Raw genomic sequence first — 11,565 nt, 5'->3', positions numbered from 1 at the left:
ATTGCGAACTGGTACGAAACCCTCGCGAACTGGCAGAAATCCTTGCGAACACACACAAAAAAAAAGTTCGCAAATCCGCAAAATTCGCAAACGCCAGATTCGCAAAGTTCGCCCATACTTACCTGTGACATTGCTGTGAACGTTGTAAGTGGAAACGTTGGCAGGTGCAGACAGAAGAGTCAGAACTAAGCACACCCTGAGCCGTCAGGATGGCCGAGTGGTCTAAGGCGCCAGACTGATGAGAGCTTGATCTTCAGTGATGCTGAGCCTTCTGGTCTCCTCATGGAGGCGTGGGTTCAAATCCCACTTCTGACAGGTCCCTTTTACACCCTTAAGTCTTCCTAATGTTTGCAGTGCATTCCCCACACACACCACAATATTTGCAGGAACCTGTAGTAAATGAAGAGAAATCCACCAGGCTGGGCCCTCAATCACAATTCCATGTATTTCTGGAAGGGACACCTCAGGCACACCTTCCATTACATTTGCACTCCATCACAGTAACTGCCATGCTGGGTTTCGAAATAAGCAGTTGATCCCATCATTTGTTGTGAGTCTCTCCTGCCACCTTTTGGGCAGAGAAGGCACTGTCCCTGCAACAACACAGGCAGACATGTTCAACAGGGCTTCCTGGTTATGTGGGAGGAGCAGATTGACAATGGTCCCCCCTTGCAAATTGTAATTTACATAAGGAAGACAGAGAGGTAGCTGGGAGTAGGCACTACACACGGACATTGCACTCTCTCTTGTGATTTGCAGCCAATTCTAGATTGAGGCAGGAGAAAAGGAGGAGACTCGCCCAACAATGGCCATACTGGGAAGTCAGCCACTCTGGGTCTCCCAGGTGAATGTTTCAGGCCTGTGAGCCACTCATATAAATCTCGCCTGATCAAACCTGATTGAGCGCTGAGCGAGCGTGTTTGAATCCAAATATCAAACACCTCTTTCTCAGGCGCAAGAAATGGTGGGCCCTTCATTGCTTCTGGTGTGGAAGTCTATGGAGCAAGGGTCCAGGACTTGCAGAGGAGTACAAGTGCCAGAAAGTGCTTGCTGTTCTCATATGTGCCTTTTTTCTGCTCACTGGCCGATAGGAGATTGGCTGCCCCCTTCCTTGCTGGAGTGAAAAACAACAACTTGAGAGAAAACATGATTTTGTGTGGCTCACTTATATGGAGACGAGCCAAATAGCCCTTCTGTTTTCTGAAAGACGCTTCAGAAATTGTTCAAAATGTCTCCTGCCACTCAGGCTCATTGGTCTAGGGGTATGATTTTCGCTTCGGGTGCGAGAGGACCTGGGTTCAAATCCCGGACGAGCCCATCCTGTGGAAGTTTTCAGGCTGCTTGTCATATAGGAGCCTTTCTTCTTTTCAATGCTATAAGACGCTGTGTATGTCGAGAAGGTTCCTTACCCTGCACGCTATTTTCCACTTTTGACATGATAAAGGAGTGCAGGACTTCGTTGCAACTGCTTTTCTGGGCTGGACCAGCAGTGTAGGAACATTACATGCAAAGTGTTTTTCTAGTGTCATTTCAGGATATGGTTTCAAAATCGCCTCTTGGAATAAAAGTGGTCCTCATTCCTGTCTTCCAAAGAAAGAGAGACCGGGTAAGGAGAGCCCAACTTTGAGCTTCAAGGACGTTGGCCCTTAGTCTGTGCATTCCAACCCAATACATGCCAAGAAGATTCCTGAGGTAGTGTCTGTTTCTGTGGTGTAGTGATTATCACGTTAGCCTTACACGGGAAAGGTCCCTGGTTCGAGACCGGGCAGAAACAGCAGCTTGCTGTTTTTCACAGTGTTTGAATTTACTGGCTCACTTTATAGGAAAGCTGAGATAATAGAGGCTGTCTATTCCTCACCAGCCTGACGTAGGGTGCTCCAGAGATCTCAGTGACAGCTCGAAAAGAGAAGTGACGATAGCTTGCGCCATTCGCTTGCTTGCACTTTGCTCTGTAGGGTGGGCCTACTTCATGAAAGCAAGGCATGAGAGCAGAAATGCTTCTCTTGTCCTCACCACGAGCAGACACTTAAAGCAAACAAACTGTCTGAAGGACAGAGGCTTTTTAATTTCTTGTTTGATGACGGCCATGGAAAAGACAGCAATCATATTGCAGAACAGAGCAGCATGTACTAGCTAGCTGCCACTAACCCCTGGAGCTGGGTCAGAGGTGACTCTTGCGTGGCTCGTTGGTCTAGGGGTATGATTCTCGCTTAGGGTGCGAGAGGTCCCGGGTTCAAATCGCGGACGAGCCCTTTTTTAGAGGTAAACATACAAATCCTACTAAAAATGCACTATGCTTGACTATTTCTCGTTATACTGGGTGCATTGTTGCACAACATATTTCTAACCTCAGAAGAAAAATGGATCACCCTGCTATATCTGCCTACCTGCTTAGTCTCAGTGTGTCCCAGGTGATGCTTTCCCAAGCTGTACTCGCTGGCATTTAGGCATCAGATATTTGTCTGTCGATGCCTGCACAAGTGAGTTTTGAGTACGTCTAATTGCAAGCATGTGGGATGATATCACTGAGGTATTCACAATTTTTCTGCACATTCTGAGCCGCTGCTGATACAGCAGAATAGAAGTAGGGTGAAGACTTGAGAGAAACTTTCCTCTAACAGTGGAAAACAGCAAGGTAGTTTCTGTAGTGTAGTGGTCATCAAGTTCGCCTAACACGCGAAAGGTCGCCGGTTCGAGACCGGGCAGAAACACTGTACATTGGATGCTTTTATGAGCACACTCTAAAACCTTATTATCTCAATGCAAGTTTAAGAGGTGGTCTTTGAACACAGTGAGCCGTGGGAAACTTTCTTTACCTTTGCAAGACGAAACAAAGTTATCTTCATCCATCATCTGGGGGTTGTTCTTGGGCCTATTTTTATTTTGTTTAAGCTATGTTGTATTGTTGGGGCCTTTACACCTGTGACATTGCTGTGAACGTTGTAAGTGGAAACGTTGGCAGGTGCAGACAGAAGAGTCAGAACTAAGCACACCCTGAGCCGTCAGGATGGCCGAGTGGTCTAAGGCGCCAGACTGAAGAGAGCTTGATCTTCAGTGATGCTGAGCCTTCTGGTCTCCTCATGGAGGTGGGGTTCAAATCCCACTTCTGACAGGTCCCTTTTACACCCTTAAGTCTTCCAAATTTTTGCAGTGCATTCCCCACACACACCACAATATTTGCAGGAACCTGTAGTAAATGAATAGAAATCCACCAGGCTGGGCTCTCAATCACAATTCCATGTATTTCTGGAAGGGACACCTCAGGCACACCTTCCATTACATTTGCACTCCATCACAGTAACTGCCATGCTGGGTTTCGAAATAAGCAGTTGATCCCATCATTTGTTGTGAGTCTCTTCTACCACCTTTTGGGCAGAGAAGGCACTGTCCCTGCAACAACACAGGCAGACATGTTCAACAGGGCTTCCTGGTTATGTGGGAGGAGCAGATTGACAATGGTCCCCCCTTGCAAATTCTAATTTACATAAGGAAGACAGAGAGGTAGCTGGGAGTAGGCACTACACACGGACATTGCACTCTCTCTTGTGATTTGCAGCCAATTCTAGATTGAGGCAGGAGAAAAGGAGGAGACTCGCCCAACAATGGCCATACTGGGAAGTCAGCCACTCTGGGTCTCCCAGGTGAATGTTTCAGGCCTGTGAGCCACTCATATAAAACTCGCCTGATCGAACCTGATTGAGCGCTGAGCGAGCGTGTTTGAATCCAAATATCAAACACCTCTTTCTCAGGCGCAAGAAATGGTGGGCCCTTCATTGCTTCTGGTGTGGAAGTCTATGGAGCAAGGGTCCAGGACTTGCAGAGGAGTAAAAGTGCCAGAAAGTGCTTGCTGTTCTCATATGTGCCTTTTTTCTGCTCACTGGCCGATAGGAGATTGGCTGCCCCCTTCCTTGCTGGAGTGAAAAACAACAACTTGAGAGAAAACATGATTTTGTGTGGCTCACTTATATGGAGACGAACCAAATAGCCCTTCTGTTTTCTGAAAGACGCTTCAGAAATTGTTCAAAATGTCTCCTGCCACTCAGGCTCATTGGTCTAGGGGTATGATTTTCGCTTCGGGTGCGAGAGGACCTGGGTTCAAATCCCGGACGAGCCCATCCTGTGGAAGTTTTCAGGCTGCTTGTCATATAGGAGCCTTTCTTCTTTTCAATGCTATAAGACGCTGTGTATGTCGAGAAGGTTCCTTACCCTGCACGCTATTTTCCACTTTTGACATGATAAAGGAGTGCAGGACTTCGTTGCAACTGCTTTTCTGGGCTGGACCAGCAGTGTAGGAACATTACATGCAAAGTGTTTTTCTAGTGTCATTTCAGGATATGGTTTCAAAATCGCCTCTTGGAATAAAAGTGGTCCTCATTCCTGTCTTCCAAAGAAAGAGAGACCGGGTAAGGAGAGCCCAACTTTGAGCTTCAAGGACGTTGGCCCTTAGTCTGTGCATTCCAACCCAATACATGCCAAGAAGATTCCTGAGGTAGTGTCTGTTTCTGTGGTGTAGTGATTATCACGTTAGCCTTACACGCGAAAGGTCCCTGGTTCGAGACCGGGCAGAAACAGCAGCTTGCTGTTTTTCACAGTGTTTGCATTTACTGGCTCACTTTATAGGAAAGCTGAGATAATAGAGGCTGTCTATTCCTCACCAGCCTGACGTAGGGTGCTCCAGAGATCTCAGTGACAGCTCGAAAAGAGAAGTGACGATAGCTTGCGCCATTCGCTTGCTCGCACTTTGCTCTGTAGGGTGGGCCTACTTCATGAAAGCAAGGCATGAGAGCAGAAATGCTTCTCTTGTCCTCACCACGAGCAGACACTTAAAGCAAACAAACTGTCTGAAGGACAGAGGCTTTTTAATTTCTTGTTTGATGACGGCCATGGAAAAGACAGCAATCATATTGCAGAACAGAGCAGCATGTACTAGCTAGCTGCCACTAACCCCTGGAGCTGGGTCAGAGGTGACTCTTGCGTGGCTCGTTGGTCTAGGGGTATGATTCTCGCTTAGGGTGCGAGAGGTGCCGGGTTCAAATCCCGGACGAGCCCTTTTTTAGAGGTAAACATACAAATCCTACTAAAAATGCACTATGCCTGACTATTTCTCGTTATACTGGGTGCATTGTTGCACAACATATTTCTAACCTCAGAAGAAAAATGGATCACCCTGCTATATCTGCCTACCTGCTTAGTCTCAGTGTGTCCCAGGTGATGCTTTCCCAAGCTGTACTCACTGGCATTTAGGCATCAGATATTTGTCTGTCGATGCCTGCACAAGTGAGTTTTGAGTACGTCTAATTGCAAGCATGTGGGATGATATCACTGAGGTATTCACAATTTTTCTGCACATTCTGAGCCGCTGCTGATACAGCAGAATAGAAGTAGGGTGAAGACTTGAGAGAAACTTTCCTCTAACAGTAGAAAACAGCAAGGTAGTTTCTGTAGTGTAGTGGTCATCAAGTTCGCCTAACACGCGAAAGGTCGCCGGTTTGAGACCGGGCAGAAACACTGTACATTGGATGCTTTTATGAGCACACTCTAAAACCTTATTATCTCAATGCAAGTTTAAGAGGTGGTCTTTGAACACAGTGAGCCGTGGGAAACTTTCTTTACCTTTGCAAGACGAAACAAAGTTATCTCCATCCATCATCTGGGGGTTGTTCTTGGGCCTATTTTTATTTTGTTTAAGCTATGTTGTATTGTTGGGGCCTTTACACCTGTGACATTGCTGTGAATGTTGTAAGTGGAAACGTTGGCAGGTGCAGACAGAAGAGTCAGAACTAAGCACACCCTGAGACGTCAGGATGGCCGAGTGGTCTAAGGCGCCAGACTCAAGAGAGCTTGATCTTCAGTGATGCTGAGCCTTCTGGTCTCCTCATGGAGGCGTGGGTTCAAATCCCCCTTCTGACAGGTCCCTTTTACACCCTTAAGTCTTCCTAATTTTTGCAGTGCATTCCCCACACACACCACAATATTTGCAGGAACCTGTAGTAAATGAAGAGAAATCCACCAGGCTGGGCCCTCAATCACAATTCCATGTATTTCTGGAAGGGACACCTCAGGCACACCTTCCATTACATTTGCACTCCATCACAGTAACTGCCATGCTGGGTTTCGAAATAAGCAGTTGATCCCATCATTTGTTGTGAGGCTCCCCTGCCACCTTTTGGGCAGAGAAGGCACTGTCCCTGCAACAACACAGGCAGACATGTTCAACAGGGCTTCCTGGTTATGTGGGAGGAGCAGATTGCCAATGGTCCCCCCTTGCAAATTCTAATTTACATAAGGAAGACAGAGAGGTAGCTGGGAGTAGGCACTACACACGGACATTGCACTCTCTCTTGTGATTTGCAGCCAATTCTAGATTGAGGCAGGAGAAAAGGAGGAGACTCGCCCAACAATGGCCATACTGGCCGGGCCCCTGGACCCATCTGGGAGCCCGGAGGCGCAGAGACCTCCCCGGGCCCTCCCGGACCCCATCCAGGGCTTCCTGCCACGCGGCCGGCCCGGGAACGGACCCGGGGCTGGGGCAACATCCTGGCCCACCCATGCTGCCGGCTAAGGACCGCTAGGCCGAGAGGGGTTCCAGAGTACCTTGTCCCTAGTAATCCGGAGGAAGGCTACCCCGCTTTCTGGGAACAAGTGCGCACCGTGAGGCTCCGGGGACCCTAGGCGCAAACGTGCCCGACCTCCTGGAGCCCTGGCTGGGATCCGGGAGGCGAATGGCACCTCATCTGGACTTCCAGGGAAGCCCGGCACTCTGGTCGCCCCATAGGAAAGCATTGCGGGCGACCAGATGGCCGAGGGGGTCAGGGCAGCCAGATAGCCAAGACCGAAAGGGCCGCCCCGAGGCCTTCGCGGCAGGGCTCCCACCTGCCCACGCAGGGCTTTGGCTTCCCGAGGGGCTCGGAGACCCCGGCTGCTGGCCCTCAGGCACAGGTGGGGATGCTGGAGCTCTCGGGCTTGGACACCCGGAAGAGGAATACCGGGGGAAACCATGGAGCACTCGTCCATACCATTGGCCTGGAGACCCGAACGCCCAGGGGAGAATAACCCAGGGACCCATGAAGCCCGTCCCGGGCACCCTAAAGCCACGGACACCATGGGGAGGACTACCGGGGAAACCATGGAGCCCGTCCTGGGCACTCGGCCATGCAGTGGAGAAGTGTGGCCTAATGGTCAGAGCAAACCATTAAAGAAATGGGGTGACCCAAAGGGTACTGGACCTGGGTAACGTATTAATATAAACAAACAGCGGTCCGAGACCTATATATTTCCAAATATGCAAGAAATCAAAATTTTATCAATTAGAAGGCTTATGTTATTTAGACAGCCCTGATCAATCAATGATGAACATGTAGAAAATAGGCAACAGCAACAAACTCAAAATATATATGCAATATTTTAATCTATTGTCAAATTGTAATAACGAAAGCACAATTCACAGTATTATGTACTTTTCTTTATATACATTGCCCCGTATTTAGAACGTGCAGTAAAGCAAAAGAGGTGTCAAAAGAGCGTGAACGTGGTAAGGTGAAAGGAAAAGAAATCACACAGATTTGAAAAAAATATTCCAAATAATTCAAAAGAACACCAGCCAATGAAGGCCGGAACAGTATATATCCTGGCCACTTCAATTAGTCAGCACAATTTCCCTTATTTTATTCCTAGGCATAAGATGTAAAAAATGTCTGCACTATATCATTGAGGGCGATATAGTTAGTGGTCCAGGTTTATTAATAAATGTCGACGTTTCGACTCGTCTTGCGGCCTTGCGGTTGATTATTCCTGGGCCATGCGAGTCTTCTTCAGGACAGGTGGAACAGGACAATATAGGGATCTCATTGATGACCCTATGAGAAATATAAAAACCCATTAGGGTTTGGGCTGTGGCCTAGTTGCTTAAAAACAAGGGCAGAATTCCAAGAATGCTTACCCTTCTAGGGATATAATGGTCGTGATTCCCACTCCAAATTGACTCAGTCCTTTCTTATGTTTCCAGGAAAGTTATCCAAGTATTCTGGAAAATCAATGAGGATCCCATTTGTAAAACCATGTATTAAACCTAATATTCAATTATTAAGCATTTAATAGCAATAGCTTGCTTAATCTTCCCGACGGCCCCTAGCGACCCTTATGGGTGATTGTGCGCTTTACAAATGTGGATTATTATTATTATTTGGACCGATTTCGATCCGGTTCGTAAAAGCACATCCGCCCGAATCTGTCGGTCAACCACGTACGCCCGGGGGGAGGACTGCCCGGAACCCATGGAGCCCTTCCCGGGTACTTTGCCATGCCGTTGGCCTCCTGGAGATGGGTACCCCGGATGCGTCTGGGGGAGGTCTGCCCGGTGGGTGCCCCGGACGCCCGGGGGAGGTCTGCCCGGGACCCGTGGAGCCCTTCCCGGGTACTTTGCCATGCCGTTGGCCTCCTGGAGATGGGTGCCCCGGACGCCCGGGGGAGGTCTGCCCGGGACCCGTGTAGCCCTTCCCGGGTACTTTGCCATGCCGTTGGCCTCCTGGAGATGGGTGCCCCGGACGCCCGGGGGAGGTCTGCCCGGGACCCGTGGAGCCCTTCCCGGGTACTTTGCCATGCCGTTGGCCTCCTGGAGAAGGGTGCCCCGGCTGCCTAGGGAGGTGTTTCCCAGGCACATCTCATCTGGTCCCCCCGGGCAGAGAACTGCAAGAAGTGTCTGGGCATACCTTGTCCCTAGTAATCCGGAGGAAGGCTACCCCTCTTTCTTGGAATCCGTGCGCACCGAGTGACAGAGGGGACCCAAGACGCGAAAGTACCCTACCTCCTGGAGCCCTCGCTGGAATCCGGGAGGCAAATGGCACCTCATCGGGACTTCCAGGGAAGTTCGGCCATCTGGTTGCCCCCATTGGAAAGCATTTCCGGCGACCAGATGGCCGAGGCGATCCTGGAGACCAGATGGCCGAGGGGATCCCAGAGACCAGATGGCCGAGGGGATGCCAGAGAACAGATGGCCGGGCACGAGAGTCAAGCCAGCCGGTGCCACTCTGTGCCCCGACGAAAAAGGGAGCTGGCGCCAGGGAACGGCAAGGTGGGGACCGGAGGCCCAGGGCCGTGGCACCCGACCTGGGGCCCGGATGGGCCCCTGGACCCAGCCTAGGCTCCGATGCACGGATACGTAGGGGACGCCTTCCCGGGCCCTCTGGACCACCGTCCCGGGCACCCTGCCACGCAGCAGGACTAAGGACAGAGCCCGGGATGGGGAGGCCGCCCTCCCCGGGCCCTCGGGGGCCCCGGCCGAAGCTCCTGAACTCAGCCCAGCAAGGGGAGGCTTCCCGGGCACAACGGAGCCCTGTCTCAGGCCTTTGGCAGTGCAGCAGGCCAAGGGACAGGGCCCGGGGCCGTAGCACCCGACCCGGGGGCCCCACCAGGCCCCTGGACCCGGCATGGGCTCCCAAGCCCGGAGGCGCAGGGGGAGCCTCCCCGGGCCCTCCGGACCCCGTCCCGGGCACCCTGCCATGCAGCAGGACCAAGGACAGAGCCCGGGAGGGGGAGGCCGCCCTCCCCGGGCCCTCGGGGACCCCGGCCGGAGCTGCTGAACTCAGCCGAGCAAGGGGAGGCTCCCCGGGCTCGAAGGAACCCCCGTCCTAGTCCTTTGGCAGTGCGGCAAAGGACTAGGACCCCATCCAGGGCTTCCTGCCACGCGGCAGGCCCAGGGACGGATCCGGGGCTGGGGCGGCATCCTGGCATGTCCAGCTGCCGGCTGAGGACGGCTAGGCCGAGGGGGGTCCCAGAATACCTTGTCCCTACCAATCCGGAGGAAAATTACCCTCCTTTCTTGTAATCCGTGCACGCGAGGTGACAGAGGGGACCCAGGGCACAAACGTGCCTGACCTCCTGGAGCCCTTGCTGGGGTCCGGGAGGCAAATGGCACCGCATCGGGACTTCCAGGGAAGTCCGGCCATCTAGTCGCCCCCATAGGAAAGCATTGTAGGCGACCAGATGGCCAAGGCGAGAGGGGCGACCAGATGGCCGAGACCGAAATGACGCCCAAACTGCCTGCCCCGGCCTGTAGGGCTCGGGGCTCGGGGGCTCGGGGGCTTCAGGGCTCGGGAACTGCAGGGCTCGACGGCTGCAGGGCTCCGGGGCTCCGGGGCTCCGGGGCTCCGGGGCTCCGGGGCTCTGGGGCTCCGGGGCTCCAGGGCTCCAGGGCTCCGGGGCTCAAGGGTTCCGGGGTTGCAGGGCCCGGGACCCAAGGAGCCCGTCCCGGGTACTTTGCCACTCTGGGGGCCGGAGGAGGGAGACCCGGATGCCAGGGAGGTGTTGCCCGGGCATCGCCCATCTGGTCCGCAGCAGGGAACCACCAGCCCCGGGAGGGTGTTTGGGCATACCCTTGCACCTACTAATCCGGAGGAAAATTACCCCCCTTTCTTGTAATCCGTGCACTCGAGGTGACAGAGGGGACCCAGGGCGCAAATGTGCCCGACCTCCTGGAGCCCTGGCTGGGATCCGGGAGGCAAATGGCACCCCATCGGGACTTCCAGGGAAGCCCGGCCATCTAGTCGCCCCATAGGAAAGCATTGTGGGCGACCAGATGGTCGAGGGGAGAGGGGCGACCAGATGGCGGGGACCGAAAGGACGCTAATCTGCCTGCCCCGAGAGCCTCCCTGGGCCCTGGTTAACCCTCCGTCCCCGGCGCCCGGACCGGCTTGCAGGACGGAGTGGTTCCCGCTCCCCAGGGCCTGCCGGAGGGAACCCGAGCCCCGGGCCCGGTCCCAGGCCCGGCTCCCGAACCCTAGTCCAGGCCCGGGAGAGCCTCCCCTGGGCTGCAGGGCTACAGGGCTCGGGGGGCTGCAGCGCTCCGTGGGCTGCAGGGCTTTGGGGCTGCCGGGCTCGGGGGCTCCAGGGCTGCAGGGTTCGGGGGCTCCGGGGCTGCAGGGCTCAGGGGCTCCAGGGCTACGGGGCTGCAGGGATCCTCGGGGGGCTCCAGGGCTCACGGGCTCCGGAGCTGCAGGGCAGCAGGGCTGTAGGGCTGCAGGGCTCCGGGGGGCTCCAGGGCTCCAGGGCTCCAGGGCTCCAGGGCTCCAGGGCTCCAGGGCTCCGGGGGCTCCAGGGCTGCAGGACGGAGAGTTATTCCCGCACCACCGGGCCCTGCCGGACGGGGCTCAAGCCCCAGGCCCGCTCCCGGTCCCTGCTTCTGAAACCCTAGCCAGGCCGGGGAGAGCCTCCCTTGGCTCGGATGAACGCCTGGAACCCCGGCCGGCTTGCAGGACGGGGAAGCTCCAGTAAACCCATGGCCGGCCGGACGGAGCTCAAGCCCCCGGGCCTGCTCCCGGTCCCTGCTTCCGAAACCCTAGCCAGGCCGGGGAAAGCCTCCCTTGGCCCTGATGAACTCCCGGAACCTCGGCCGGCTTGCAGGACGCAGAGGCTCCAGCAACCCCATGGCCTGCCGGACGGAGCTCAAGCCCCGGGCCTGGTCCCTGCTTCTGAAACACTAGCCAGCCTCCCTTGGCCCCGATGAACGCCCGGAACCTCGGCCGGCTTGCAGGACGGAGCTCAGGCCCCAGGCCCCAGGCCCAGCCTACC

The 11,565-nt window shown here is 54.1% G+C and overlaps 8 non-coding genes across 8 annotated transcripts; all 8 read left to right on the top strand.

Moving 5' to 3' along the window:
- Positions 1 to 203: 203 nt before the first annotated feature.
- On the top strand, positions 204 to 315 carry TRNAI-GAU (transfer RNA isoleucine (anticodon GAU)). The gene is made up of 2 exons: positions 204 to 241; positions 270 to 315. It is a non-coding gene; the product is annotated as a tRNA-Ile (tRNA).
- Positions 316 to 1,245: 930 nt separating this feature from the next.
- On the top strand, positions 1,246 to 1,317 carry TRNAP-CGG (transfer RNA proline (anticodon CGG)). The gene has a single exon. It is a non-coding gene; the product is annotated as a tRNA-Pro (tRNA).
- An 863-nt stretch (positions 1,318 to 2,180) lies between these two features.
- On the top strand, positions 2,181 to 2,252 carry TRNAP-AGG (transfer RNA proline (anticodon AGG)). Its single transcript has one exon. It is a non-coding gene; the product is annotated as a tRNA-Pro (tRNA).
- A 386-nt stretch (positions 2,253 to 2,638) lies between these two features.
- Positions 2,639 to 2,711, top strand: TRNAV-AAC (transfer RNA valine (anticodon AAC)). The gene has a single exon. It is a non-coding gene; the product is annotated as a tRNA-Val (tRNA).
- Positions 2,712 to 4,042: 1,331 nt separating this feature from the next.
- On the top strand, positions 4,043 to 4,114 carry TRNAP-CGG (transfer RNA proline (anticodon CGG)). The gene has a single exon. It is a non-coding gene; the product is annotated as a tRNA-Pro (tRNA).
- Positions 4,115 to 4,498: 384 nt separating this feature from the next.
- Positions 4,499 to 4,571, top strand: TRNAV-UAC (transfer RNA valine (anticodon UAC)). The gene has a single exon. It is a non-coding gene; the product is annotated as a tRNA-Val (tRNA).
- Positions 4,572 to 4,977: 406 nt separating this feature from the next.
- On the top strand, positions 4,978 to 5,049 carry TRNAP-AGG (transfer RNA proline (anticodon AGG)). The gene has a single exon. It is a non-coding gene; the product is annotated as a tRNA-Pro (tRNA).
- Positions 5,050 to 5,798: 749 nt separating this feature from the next.
- TRNAL-CAA (transfer RNA leucine (anticodon CAA)) lies at positions 5,799 to 5,910 on the top strand. The gene is made up of 2 exons: positions 5,799 to 5,836; positions 5,865 to 5,910. It is a non-coding gene; the product is annotated as a tRNA-Leu (tRNA).
- Positions 5,911 to 11,565: the final 5,655 nt, after the last annotated feature.

Source organism: Lissotriton vulgaris, chromosome 10, assembly GCF_964263255.1.
Source record: "Lissotriton vulgaris chromosome 10, aLisVul1.2, whole genome shotgun sequence".
Lineage (NCBI taxonomy): Eukaryota > Metazoa > Chordata > Amphibia > Caudata > Salamandridae > Lissotriton > Lissotriton vulgaris.
This window is presented reverse-complemented; position numbering and strand designations above follow the sequence as displayed.